This window comes from Jatropha curcas, chromosome 2 (genome assembly GCF_041381405.1).
Source record: "Jatropha curcas cultivar XTBG-Jc1 chromosome 2, XTBG_Jcur_1.0, whole genome shotgun sequence".
NCBI lineage: Eukaryota > Viridiplantae > Streptophyta > Magnoliopsida > Malpighiales > Euphorbiaceae > Jatropha > Jatropha curcas.
This window is the reverse complement of record NC_143152.1, coordinates 10,757,717-10,770,598: the sequence shown is the minus strand read 5'-3', so window position 1 is coordinate 10,770,598 and position 12,882 is coordinate 10,757,717. Positions and strand designations below refer to the sequence as shown.

The following is a 12,882-nucleotide window of genomic DNA, read 5'->3' as shown; positions in this document are numbered from 1 at the left end:
TCCCATTGCCGAAAAAATGGGTGGCAACTCAAAATGTTTTATAAGACCGATTTATTGGCATTGCATCCAAAAATGTTTTGTCACCACTGTTCAGAGTAAGATCATCATTTCCATAAGAATAAAAAGTGAACATTTTTCGGGTCACTTGGGGGCAGTGCGAAAACGAGAGTTTTCCCCAAGCTGTCCGAAGTGGCACACCTCTCGAAGTGGAGTTTTCCCAAAGCCGTTCAAAATAGTGCACCTCCCGAAGTGGAGTTTTCCCAAAGTCGTTTGAAGTGGCGTACCTCCCGATGTAGAGCATTTCAAAAATCGAGTTGACCGAAGTGTCATACTCATTCATCCATTGAAGCCGTTTGAAGTGGCGCACCCCTATAGCTGTCCTATGTAGAGCATCTCATTCCTCCTCTCCCCGTCTGAAAGGACAACGTCTCAAAGTGGAGCATTATCAACTCAAAGCTGCCAACTGGCATAAGATAATCGTAAAAGTAGTCAAAAGCCACCTTGATGTAATTCACCCACTGTCAAATGCCGCAATTGGTACTGGTTGATTGAAGTATCTCCAATTAAAGCCACTGACAGGTGCAAGATAGTCATAGAAGTCATCAAAAGCCACTATGACGCAATTCACCCTCCGTCAAATGTCGCAAATGGTATTGGGACGATCAAGTATCCCCAATTAATGCCGCCCGTGTTGCACATAACATTCCACCTTTGACCGTCTAAAGGATAACCTCCCAAAGCCGCCAAGAGGGTGCACTTCATCCACTGAAGCCGTGCCTATCATGCAAACCAGGTAAGTATTTTCTTACTTACGCATCTACTATACACTTTCATAACGTTTTGCTTGAAAAGAAAAATATTATCAAAGTGGGGGCAAACTGTAGACACTTAAATTTTTTCCCTAAGAAGGTTCAATGATGATGCACCAATTTTTTTCATGTAAAACAGGATCCGGATTTCTGATTGCCCTGGCTAAGATAATCGATGTGTTTAACCACTTTTACCTTTTTGAGTTACCAGGCATTTTGCGATAAAATCGCGCTCGGGAAGCCCATCGGATTCGTCCAGCACACTTCCCCTTGTACAGCTTTGTATTGCGTGTCACCCAGTCTGATTTCGTAAAAGTGGGCCAGTCCCATTATGGGGCCCGACAATGGCTGTTTTGCCATGTCATTCCTAAAATAGGGCAACCCACCCTCATTTGCCTATAAATAGGCATTGAGAGGTGTGAAAGGGAGGACTCTTTTTTGGAAACAAGGGGAAGCTCATGCATTTTAAAAATTCAACCATAGAAGTCTAATGGCAATTTGTATTAACTTGGATTTGTGATGAGAATTTATTGTTAATCAATGAAAATCTCTTGTAGACAATCTAGAATCCTGAAAACACAAACTTTAATCTTTAATCTTGGATTTTTGGATCAAAGACCAAGTGTTGTGTTTTCCTTCATCCATTTTTGAGCAAATCATTAAAGGAATCACAAAAGGTAGTTTTTAAGAACCTTTAAATGCTTTCTTCCTCTTGTTCTTTGCTTGTTCGGTGTTTAAAACACCATTTCTAGGTCTGGTTGTGAGGGAAACCTAGGATCAACCAAACATTATTTTCTGCACTTTTGTGGCACGGGGCCAACAGTAGTGGCGCACGCCACTACATGTGGCGTGCGACTCTTCCCTATGGCCCACGCCACAGGAGCTAGAAACTCCTATTCTTACTCAATAAATGTTCTTATTCAAAGATCCGATGGCCAAGCTCTGACCTTAAAAGGTTCGTGATGCGTATTAGGTCCTATATGGATCAAATAAACATATAAAACATGATTGAGAACAATGATTGATGGATTTCTTCATCCTTCTAGGATGAACATCAAGATCATGAGCTTAAATCATGTAAAACCTTTAAATTTATATCATTTAATTATTGTCCTTGTCATTTATTTTAATGCTCATTATTATTGTGCTAAATCTTTATTTGTTAATCTTATATCACTTACATTCATCATATTCATGATTATTGAATGATTGATTGTGTTGTGATCTGTAATTATTATATATTTCTGTGGATTCTTGCTATTCTTTACGTTTGTTACTTATGGTTTGGATTTATTTTTTATTTAAGCTTCTTATTGCCAAATGTAAAAGGGTCCTTAATGGGATTCCTATTATTGCTTGATGTGATTATTTTTTGGGTTTGGAAAATTGGGAGGGTTTAAGGGTAGACTGTGATGATTAGGCAGGTTTGTAACTCTTTTCTCCTCACTTCCCCTTCTTTGATTGATTTATTTTTTGATGAGTGGAGGAGATTGAATGTATGTTTGACATGTTTTCCGAAAAATGCATAAAAGGTTTTGCATCTCAATTTTTAATTAATTGTATTATTAACCTATTGTGAATTAATGGACAACTAGGAGGCTCATTTAATCAGGCAAAATGGGTGCCTAACATCTTTCCATTTCATACCTAACTCTCGGACCCTATCTTTGGTTTAAAACCGGATTAGTCGATTCCAAAGAATCGGCTGATTCGCGAATTTTCCCTGATAATGGTGGCGACTCTGAAATGAAATTCTTACCAAAGTAAGAGAACCTTTTTCCGGGGATTAAATGAGTTTAATAAAAAGAAAAACATTTTTTACTATATAAAATAAATCAAGCCTGTTCAATTCGATTCTTTCCAAACCGATGTGGGAAAAAGTCGACATCCTCATATATTATATGCCTTTGACTGAATTTGCTTAAGTTTATGAGGTGGGACCATCATCGAAGATAAAATATGAGAAGATAAGAAGTATGGGAACTTAGCCAAAAGCTTTAACAAGTTTGGGTTCTAAAGGTTGAGCCAATCAACCAAAACCCCGAACACCAACAAGAACACAACAATAGCCGCTCTGGATATGAGAGCTACTAATGTGCCAATGAGATTTTCTAACTTTGGCACTCCTCTCTCTAAAGTACTTGAGAAAGTAAAAATGGTGTGTCTGTTATGACCGCTTACACCGAGACCTCCTCCAGTCATTTTGCCAAAGAACTACAATTAGAGTACTTATTGCAAATTCCATCAGGGTAAGGGCCATACAACTGATAATTTCTTGCGACTGAGGCATGAGATATAAGATCTGATTGATAGTGGCATAGTTACTGATCCTGAGAAATCAAGGCCTAGCACGAGGACTTATCTACTTATGAGACTTTTATGAATGTACTGCCTCCTAAGAACTAATATATGGTTGAGTCTAGAAAGACTCCCAAGGAGGTGCTGGCCGAGTTTGAAGAGGAGGAGGAGGAGGAGAGAGAGGGATAAACTTTTGGAGCAAATTTATGTGATGGTGCTAAATTTTTGGGATAACAATAAGGAATGGTTAGAATAGAGTGAGCAAGCCTGGATAGGAAGTGAGGATGAAGTAGAAGTGAATCCCATTATTCTGGACATATGGATTAGCGAGGATAAGAAAGAAGCCAGGACTGTAAGCCATATGACCCGAAGTGGTCGGATCTATCAGTTGGATTTGATCAAGCGAAGGGAAGAGAAAGAAAAAATAAGCTCATAGAAGTTGCCAAAGAAGGAAGTAGAAGATGATGCCCTTATGAGATAACTGAAAAGAACCCATGCAAACATAAGCATATGGGACCTGTTGGTATCATCAAAACAACACCTAGAGGCTTTGCTAAAAGCCATGGTGGAGATTCCTGTTTCATCATCCATTTCTCTAGCTGATTTCATGGGGATAGGGCACTATGATCCCCTTCCTATCACTTGTTCTGATGATTAACTTCCTCCCAAAGAAAGGAATCACACCAAGACATTGTTCATTAAGGCTGAGGTCAGAGGGAGAGTGATCGAAAATGTGATGATAGATGATGGGTCAGCTCTGAATGTATGTCCATTAAAGCTGTTTTCCAAGTTCAAGTTGGAATTGTCTTATTTGGAGTCTTCTGATGTTATGATTAGAGCATACGACGACTCGAAGAGACAGGTTGAGGGCATCTTCAAAATAGTGGTCAAGGTAGGGCCAATAGAAAAGGAAACTGAGTTCATTGTAATTAACATTCCCCCAACATTTGCCCTACTTTTGGGGCGCCCATGGTATCATTCCTTAGGAGGAGTACCATCAACGCTACACCAGAAAATCAAATTTCCTTTTAATGGGAAAATCATCACCATACCTGCTGCTAGTGAAAGGAGTGTAGCTATGCTCAATGTGGACAAGCAAGTAATCCTCCTATGGACCGGTTTTCAGATTGCTATATTTAGCACTAACATGGGGCCCACTGTCTCCAACATCATGAAGAAAATGAACTATGAAGAAGGAAAAGGGCTTGGAAAGAATCAGCAAGGCATTATAGAGCTACCTAAAATCCACACTCAAAGGACCGTCAAGGCTTAGGGTATAAATTTGGAAGCATGCCAAAGAAAACATACAGTTGATTGGACATGGATGGACGATTCTTCTGATCGAGTAAGCATTCCTCTCCATATTGTTGGCTCAAGGATCAATTTTATCTTGAGATTTTGATGATTACGCAAAACAAATAAATTTAATTATTTTATTTGTGCTAATATTATTTTATGCAGACTTATTTATTTTTATACGAAAATTAATAAACAAGGAAAATTCCAACAAATTTAAGTTTAAATGAAGATCATGAAGACCGTTGAAGATTTTAGTCGTTAAGTATATTAGGATTTGTTGTAGGATAGAGAGAATATTTTTTTATAAGCACAGAAATATTTTTCTCTCTCTTTCAAAATGATTTTCAGAAATTACTTTAATCTATAAAAGATAAATCATGATTCTTTTTTATTTTCTTATCTAAATAAAAGAGATTTTGCCTTAATCATTTATGGTAACAAAATTTCCATTTTTGGAAATTTAATTCACTTACGGAAATGAAAGAGATTTTTATCTTAATTATTTTTGGTAATAAAATATTTTGGAAAAATATTTTTATATTTATTTCCGAAAACATTTTTTTTAAGGAAAATCTAAAATCTTATTCTTATTCGCTTACTATAAAAGAAAAGATTTTGACTCAAAGAATTTTTGACAACAAGATCTTCGTATGTTTTAAAATTTGGAAAGTCAATATTCTTATTTAAAAGGAGAGATTTTACTTTCTAAAACGGGATTTCCATCCCTCTCTATAAAAGCCGTCTTTCCCTTGTAAAGACGTGGGTTTTTGTTTTAAGAGTAAGTGTCCATTGATCATATATTTTAATCTCTCAAAACTCACTGTTTACCCCCTCATTTTCTTTTCATCTCTTTGCTTAACGAAATAATTTTAAGAGAAAAGAAAGTTTAATAACAGCATCTTTTGAAAAATAGATTTTATTCTTTAAAACGATTTTCTAATCTTGATTTCTATTTTTCCTGTGCTTATATTTGCATTTCTTTCTGCCTATTTAGATTCTGTAATATGTTGTAGATTAGTTTTTATTTTTAAAACATTTGTGTAATAGCTTAGGTGAAAAGCTATTGTGTAATAGGTTATCAAGCGAACCTCTCCTTGAGTGAGATTCTAATGTCTTGATTTAATTTTCTGTTCTTTGCAAAAACAGAAAGGATTTAGGTTGACTAGAACCTTTGGAAAATCTATTGGGACAAAGGGTAGATTTAGGAGTTGATCTATTGCCTTGTACTGTTGGTTTGTCTCTTACCCTTTAAAAGAGATAACAAAGTGGAGGATCTCAAGATGAGTCTTGGGGAGTGGATGTAAGCGAGTTAGTGTTGAACCACTATAAATCGCTATGCTTATCTTTTTTATTTTCTGAAGTTCTGCTTGATTTCATTTTACTTACACCACTGTTAATATTTTAGAAATGCAAAGTTGTTAATGGTTTTATTGTTCTAAACTCGGATAAGCTTTATCTTTATTGAATATTAGAACTCTGGATTTCTGTATTATGATTGCACTAAGTTCTAATATATTCTTCTATATTCAGTATATTTCACAATTTGGGTTTTAACTAGTTTTCTAAGTTTGCTTAAAGCTTTGTGAAGCATTTCTAAAATTCATAAAGTTCTAAATGCAATAACTTTCATTCATAAAGTGTTTCTGAAACTGATTTAGATTTCTGAAGCAATTCTAATCTATAGCTGCTCTTTACAAAGTCTTTCTAATCTTGCATTAAGCTTTGTGAGAAGGTTCTAATCTTCTTAACTAACTCTCACAAACGCTTTCTATTTCCGCTGCAACAGAATTATGATTTTATTTTTGAAAGTTCAATTTTTATTTTTTAGAAAACCCAATTCATCCCCCTCTTGGGTTGTGCCATTCATATACTGAACCCACACATGTATGCCAATAGAGCCTTTTCAGCATAAGGGAAAGATATATCCTTATCTAGAGATCTTTGCTGATGTTATTGATATGTTGGCAGTTGAGCCTAAAGAACAAAAGCTCGAGGAGAAATAACAGAAGGAAGAAGAGAAGACACTCGAGAAAAAGGGGGTTGAGGGACCATAAACGACCAAGGAAGAAGGAAAGAAAGAGGAGCAAGAAGAGGGACAAGCTGCCCAAGAAGAAAGAAAGGAAGAGAAGAATAAAGGGAAGGCGAGCATTGAAGAAGGAGAGGACCCTACAGATCAAGTGCTAAAAGCGATCCAAGCTCGCATAGAAGAGAGTTTTGAAGAAGCTGAAGCCCTTTCTGATGTGACAATTTCTATTAACGACGAGTCTGATTATAATGAACTGTCACTGTTATTTAATGAAATGAACTTTAATTTTGCTTACTTATTTGATGTCTTTCCTGATGGTTCCATTCATCAAGTAGATAAGCACATGCGCACATGTGGCATTAACTCATTATGCATGCTTGAATTTAATATCGGACAAAAGATAATCCACGAATTCTGTTAATTGGGCCAAACCTAACACCAGAGTTAAACACAAAATTTTGAAGTCTGCTCATGGACAAAAAGGAAGCCTTCACATTGAATTATAAAGATAGGCCACGATAGATAGGTCTATAGCTGAGCACACAATTCCTATGTATCCTGGAGCCAAGCCAGTGAAGCAGAAGAGAAGAGGGTTAAGACCAAAATGGGCTGAGAAGATTAAAGAGAAAGTGACTAAGCAGATAGATGCAGGGTTTCTTGTAGTGGTTCACTATCCAAAATGGTTGGCAAACATAGTCCCATTTCCTAAGAAAGACAGAAGGGTCAGAATGTGTGTGGACTACAAGGATCTGAACAAAGCATCACTGAAGGATGATTTTCCTCTCCCTTATATTGATATCCTGGTCGATAGTGCAATGATGATGGGATGCTACTCCATTATGGATTGGATTGTAGGCTATAACTAGATTCTCATGGCATTATTAGATAAAGGCAAGACATCATTTGTGATGGAGTTTCGTACGTTTTGCTATCGGGTGATGTCATTTGGCTTAAAGAACGCCAAGGCTACTTATCAAAGGATGGCAACTACATTATTTCATGACATGATTCACATGGAGTTAGAGGTGTATATCGATGATATGATTGTCATGACAAAGACACCAGAAGAGCATCCAGCAGCCCTCGAGCGGTTCATGGATAGAGTGATTTAATACAAGCTATGGTTGAACCCAAAGAAATGTATGTTTGGGGTGACTTCCTAAAAAGTGCTTGGATTCATAGTAGGACCTAAGGTAATAGAGTTCGATCTAGACAAGATTAAGGAGATCCAAGAAATGAAGCCGCCTAAGACGGAAAAGCAAGTGAGAAGCTTTTTGGGAAAGATTCAATATATCAGCAGGTTCATTTCAAAGTTGTCTATAGTATGTGATCCAATTTTCAGGCTTTTAAGAAAAGAGCGGCCAGTAAAGTGGAACGATCACTGCTAGATAGCTTTCGACAAAATCAAGGAATATTTGTCAAGTCCCTCGGTTTTGTGCCCACCAAAGCCAGGGAAACCCGTAATTCTACACTTGACAATGGAAGATGCTGAAATTGGAGCTATGTTAGCACAAGCTAATGAAACCGGTGTTGAGAAGGCGATGTATTACTTGAGCAAAAAGCTTCTTCCAAATGAGCAGAAATATAACTTGATTGAAAGGACATGTTTAACAATGGTATGGGCTACCAGAAAACTTCGACACTATTTTCAGTCTTATAAAATGATAGCAGTATCAAGATTGAATCCGATCAGATATTTGTAACGCCCCATTTTTCTGTGTCTAAAATAGTAAGTTACCGGTCTGTGAATAGTATCATCGGTCCGGGAATAAATATTATTTTGGTCCGGAAAAATTACTATGTATGTTTAATATTTTCTATAATATTTTTGAAGTATGTATACATTATTTTTATGGGTAGAAAGTAAGTAATAAATATTTTTAGAGAATTTAGAAAATTTGTGAATAGTTAATTAAGGTGTGATATTAAGTAAGGAAAATTAGAGGCAATATTTGTATGGAGTAAATTTGAAATGGTGTTATATTAATTAAGGAAATTAGATGAATTATTTTTATGGAGTAAAGTTGAGGATTTTATTGTGTTAAATAATATTTTGAAGGAATTTAATTGGGAGAATATTTGTAGCCATTAGATTAGATTGACTCAATCCTAGCCATCCAATGTTGAGAAAAGACTAAAATACCCTTGTGCTCAATAATTTGAGCAACCACTTTCTCTCCTTCTTCTTCTCTTTGGCGTTGGCTATCTCCTTCTTCTTCTTCTTCTCTTTGTTTTTCTTCAACTTCATCCTTAGCTAAATCCATCAAATTCAACCCATTTAACTTGATTTAAGGAATCAATCCTAGAGTTTAAAGCTAGAGAAGTGATTTGTGGTGATTATTTTCAAGAAACTTGGAAAGCCAAAGGCTTAGGAAACCTCTACCAAGGAGTAAAGGCAAAGTTGGAGCTTAGAATGCTTTAATCTAAGCTTGCTAAGGCTTGTTTTAAAGTAAGTGTTCATAAATCCTCCTACCTTGTTTAAATTTTTGATTTTGTGAAGTTTCTACTATTTTGTGAAAATTGGGAATTTTATATGAAATGATTTGATTATTGAATTTTGGTGGTATAAATGTGTTCTTGGGAGATTCTTAAGCATGTTTATATGTAGAATTGATGAGGAAAACATTTTCTTCTTCATCTTCCAAAAGTGGCAGAACCTATTGATGAAAAAGGCCTTAAGATTTCTTGTTCTCTTTGTTGGTTTATGCTCTTAAGATGATGTCTGATGAGTATGAAATATGTGGTAGAAATCCCTACCTTGTATATGATTTAAGTACGCTGAAATTGGGAAAAATGTTATTGAGTGAGATTAAGGACTATTTTTCGATCCTTTCGAGTTTTCCTTTGTGTCTGAGTCCTTCATGAAAGTTATAGGTCTACTTCTTAGCTTTCCAACCCATCCTCTTGTGTCCAATTTGGATATATATAGTTCAACTTATGGCTGAAAAACCCAAACTGACTCTGTTATGACGGGCTACATGCATCACTGAATTGAGTGCCCATTTTGACCACTATAATGATAAGATTATATTCTGAGTTCTTCATGAGAGTTGTTTCCCTGTGTCTTGAGACTTCTCTGGTTTTGGATTGGTTTGATTTGAGTGTTTGGATAAGTAGGAATTGGATAAACATTGGAATTAGTGCTGCTGAATCAGGTCTGGACTATTGGTCTGTGTTCCTAGCCTTTTTTCACCATATTACAGATTGATCTGGGCTATTGTCCCTTGATAACATTTGTAGAATTTTGTCTTAGCTTTCTAATGAATCAAACTTCACTTAATTTGGAAATCTATAACTCAAGTTATGTCCTAAAAACCCAGAAAAGGTCAAGGTGATATTAATGCTGGAAATTTTCTATGTCCTAAATCAAAGGGTTATTTGGATAAAAGTATGTATAAATCATGTGTGATGAAGTGCTCTTGATTATTTGTATGTTTTAGAATTTATTTGACAAAAATAAAACATAAGTGTGAGAAGGGTTGTTGTGGATATGATTAAATGGATATAAATTGGAAAGGTGTGGAATTGATTTAGATAATGCATGATGAGGGTTGAAATGGATACTTTTGTGCATAAGAGTTATGTAAGCATGCGTGATTGGAGAAGGAAATTCCTCCCCTTGGTACCACCTTAGTGTAGTAAAGCTTACATAATTATTATATATATGACATAAGTATGATTATTTGATAACTTTTATATGTTTAGAGTTTTAACAAAGAAATGGGTATTTAAGGTGTAAGTGCTTTGTATATATATACTATCTTAAAAAGAATGTGGTAATTTGTGTAAGTTGTAAGTTGAGAAATTTTGAAGTGATGGGTATTAAGTAATGAAGTGTTTTTGATTAAGAATTATTGCTTTTGTGCAAGAATGATTTTGATTTGGGCTCTACTATGCATGATTGAAACGTGGTATGATGAGATTGATTTTGTTATTGTGAAGCTATGATCATATGCTAGGGTTATCAGCCCTTATAAATAGGCGGACGCGCTTATTTGTGTGATGGGGGTGGTGCTTTCATAGGCCACGGTGGTGCTTTCATAGGCCACGATTGTGTGATGGGGGTGGTGCTTTCATAGGCCACGAGTATGTGATGGGGGTGGCGCTAACATAGGCCACGATCAAATCTGCTTATGTTCATTCTGCATGAGTATGAGCCTTAACGAAAAATAACATTTTATTGTTGCTATAAAAGAATGAAGACATAGTTGTATTTATAATCGTCTTATTGTTTTCAAAGTAGTTGAATTAAACGAATGAGATCATATTATTTTAGTAAACTTTACTTTGGAAATTAATGATTATGTTATCAAATGAATTTTCAAAGCATGATATTCCGGTACAAGGTTTTAAAAATAAATAGTATATGTATTGGTATAATAAATGTGCAAGTAATGAATTTATGAGTTGAAAGAATTAAATTCTTCATGTTGTTAATTCATAGTTTATTTGATATTTCTTTTGCTATAAATGTAAATGCACGTTAATATTTGAGATTTTATGATTATAAATGATTTTACGAAATTTGTGTTTTAAGTAAGTTGCCATCGCAATTTTGGTAAGTATGTGAATTATGAGCACCACTGAGTTTTATACTCAGCGCGTCGATTTTTATCACGCGTAGGTTGAAGATGTGGTTGCTACTTGAAGAGTAGAAGCATCTTATCAAAGCAGAAGTCACTAATTTGGTAGTAGTCGATTGAGATTTATGTACTTAAGAATTATGGCATGTATAATTATTACATTTTTTGGAGATTATGTTATTTGAATTATATGTAATAATAAATTATTTTGGTTTATATATTTGGAGATAAGCATAGGATTTATTAAATGAGTGAATATGAAATATTTTAAGTCAGTTGATATGATTACTTCATTAAGACTTGATATCTATAATGAATGCAAGTAATTGATGAATCGAAAATACTATTGAGGATTTATTTAGTTATGAAAACATAAAAGTGTTGTTGTGTTATAATAATTATTTGGAGATGTTGGACATTTGGAGTTTCATTGGGAGTATTTTGTATTCACATGTTTGGCGAGCTCAGTTTTTAAAGGGATATTCTTACAGTATTTTTGTAGGATTGTTCCCAATGTATATATATTAAAAAAAAAGATAAGACAATGAAATGACATTTCTATTATAAAAAAAAAAAATATTATACTCGTGAAACTTGTGAATACCCAATTACTTCTAATGTAAAATTTTAGTTTTATGATTTATATGTTAAGTTAAGACGGCGTCTCCGGCACCGAATGTGGCATTCGCCGTCGAGTCTCTCGGGATTGGGTGGCGGGTGTTACATTTAGTGGTATCAGAGCATAGGTTTAGGCGATTCTAGGACTATGTGTATTGTGTAGGAATTTATCTATGTTGAAGTGAGAGTATGAGTAATTTAAGTTAAATACATGCCATATTGGTTTGAATTGGAAACAACCAGCTATTGGAGAATGGTGTTGTGGTAAGCGGAGTATGTTATTGAGGTTCCTACTGATGATTAATGGTTATATCCTTCTGGACCATGTGAATGAATGATTCTTGGAGGAATTCTTAGAGAATAAGGGATAGAGATTCGATGTGGTGGTTATTGGAGATAAGATAGTATTAAGGCGTTAAGGATTGATGTTCTTTTTCTTGAATTGATATGAGTTCCAAGTGTTAGAAGTATATTTGAGATTTGACTTGTGAAGATATGAATTTTAATTTCGAAATTGATTTGTATCCATGCTATTGATAGCATGAGTGACTTGTGAAAAGGTTTGTCAATTTTGAATCCATAAGAAGCATATTTTTTTTATAATGGTGCTTATGTAAATGATTTTGTTATGAGGATTTTTCCCTTCTATTGAATACTGTGGATATAAAAAAAAAATTTAATTTAAGTAAATTTTCAAGTGCGGTTTTATAAAGTTTTGATAAATGAAAAGATTATTTTATAAATGAAAATGAATTCACTTATACAGATTCATGGGCTATGAAGTATATTGGTTTACGAATTAAACATGAAAATAACATTTATATATAATATAAGTATGTAAGATGAAGTGTGAACTTGTATGGTTGTGTGCACAAGAAGATATATTAAGTTATGCCTGTTAAGATTATAAATATTAAGTTGAAGTTAAATATTTGTTGAATGTGAAATGCATTCATAAAATGCATGAATGTATGTATATGTGCCTAAGGAAGGCGTATGTTGTGAATGAGTTGCTAGTATGATCTAATAAGAGAAGTAAATGATTTGGATTTAAGGACAATAGAATCTACTTAGAGTATCGATTTTAATATATGCAATTGATGAAGTTTACATGATTTTGGTTAGTAGAATTTATTTTGACTATTGAGATAGACAATTTTTTTTTTCTGGAAAGAATATGTATATTAATTGGTGTATTTACATAAATGATATTTATAAGGTTTAAATGATGAATGACTTGAGGTGATTT

The 12,882-nt window shown here is 34.6% G+C and overlaps 1 long non-coding RNA gene across 1 annotated transcript; it reads left to right on the top strand.

The window, feature by feature from the left end:
- Nucleotides 1-8,404: 8,404 nt before the first annotated feature.
- On the top strand, nucleotides 8,405-11,231 carry LOC149498234 (uncharacterized). The gene is made up of 2 exons (XR_016319747.1): nucleotides 8,405-8,881; nucleotides 11,057-11,231. It is a non-coding gene; the product is annotated as an uncharacterized LOC149498234 (long non-coding RNA).
- Nucleotides 11,232-12,882: the final 1,651 nt, after the last annotated feature.